This window comes from Condylura cristata, unplaced genomic scaffold (assembly GCF_000260355.1).
Source record: "Condylura cristata isolate star-nosed mole 26May11 unplaced genomic scaffold, ConCri1.0 scaffold00042, whole genome shotgun sequence".
Lineage (NCBI taxonomy): Eukaryota > Metazoa > Chordata > Mammalia > Eulipotyphla > Talpidae > Condylura > Condylura cristata.
Window position 1 is genome coordinate 5,758,361 of NW_004567143.1, and position 1,097 is coordinate 5,759,457.

A 1,097-nucleotide genomic window follows, 5' to 3' on the forward strand; every position below is an offset into this window, starting at 1 on the left:
CTCCTTCTCCCCCTCCCCTCTCTTCCCTAGAGCCTGCTCTGCTTACTTGACAGGACTCTCAGTCCCCACCAGGGAGGCTTCCGCTGGAGGCCCCCACTGCTGTGTTTGAGGCCTCTGATGAGCAGGGAGCCCACTGTTCGGGGTCCCCGCCGCTGTTTGGGGTCCCCGCATAAAGCGCCTCAGGCAAAGCCGCGCCTGGACAGGCCCTTAAGGCGCCACCTCAGAGCAGCCCCCGGGTCTGGCGGGACAAGCAGTCCGGCCCCTAAGCCAGGGATGCTCCGCCCTGGGGGTCCGCTCCCCTTGCCCTGGGGTGCAGGCCGGCCTGAGCTCCCTTCCAGCAGGCCCAGCGCCCACGCGGGCAGGGTGGGCTGGGCCTCCAGGCTCCGTCCAGGAGCTGTCCGAGGCCCTGTGTGTCCAGCCAGGTGGATCCACAGCCCCCCTCTCCTGACACCCCATTTCTGCTCGCCCCCACTGTTCACATGGGGACTGCAGAGCTCAGGCCAGCGCCCTCCAGAGCAGGGGCCGGGCTCCGTGGGGTTCAGCGGCCAAGAAAGCCTGACGCAGGGGGACAGACGTCTCCCAGGGTGAGCCGGGTCCCAGGCCGCTGCAGTCCGAGCGTAACTAAAGCTGAGCTGGCTCTGCCCAGAGCCGTTTCCAAGGGCCCCAGGCCCGGTTCTCGGGCGCCCCTCCCGCCTCCTGGCCCAGGCTCTCTTCATGGCTTCCGCCCTGGCCTCTGATGCCCACGCGGGGCCCCATGGCTGCCCAGTGCTTCCCCAGCCGCTGGGCTCCTGCTCCAGGCCAGCTCCCAAGGCGTGTCCGGAGGCGACCGGAGCCAGGGCTCTGCTGGAGGCCTCCCGGGCGGCAGAGCGCAGCCCGCTGACCAGACATGCGCCGTCCGTCGGGCCTTTGGACGCAGCGGGCACGTGCGGACACTCAGTGTGTGGACATGAGGCAGCCGGTGGCCCCTCGCCTGGGCCACGGCAGGCGGCCCAGAGACCCGGCTTGCACCTGCTGCCCAGGGCAGCTTGAGCCCCGAGGCGGGAGCGGGGCCGCACAGCTCGGCTTTAAACACGCGGCCGCCGGCGCTGGGGCGAGGG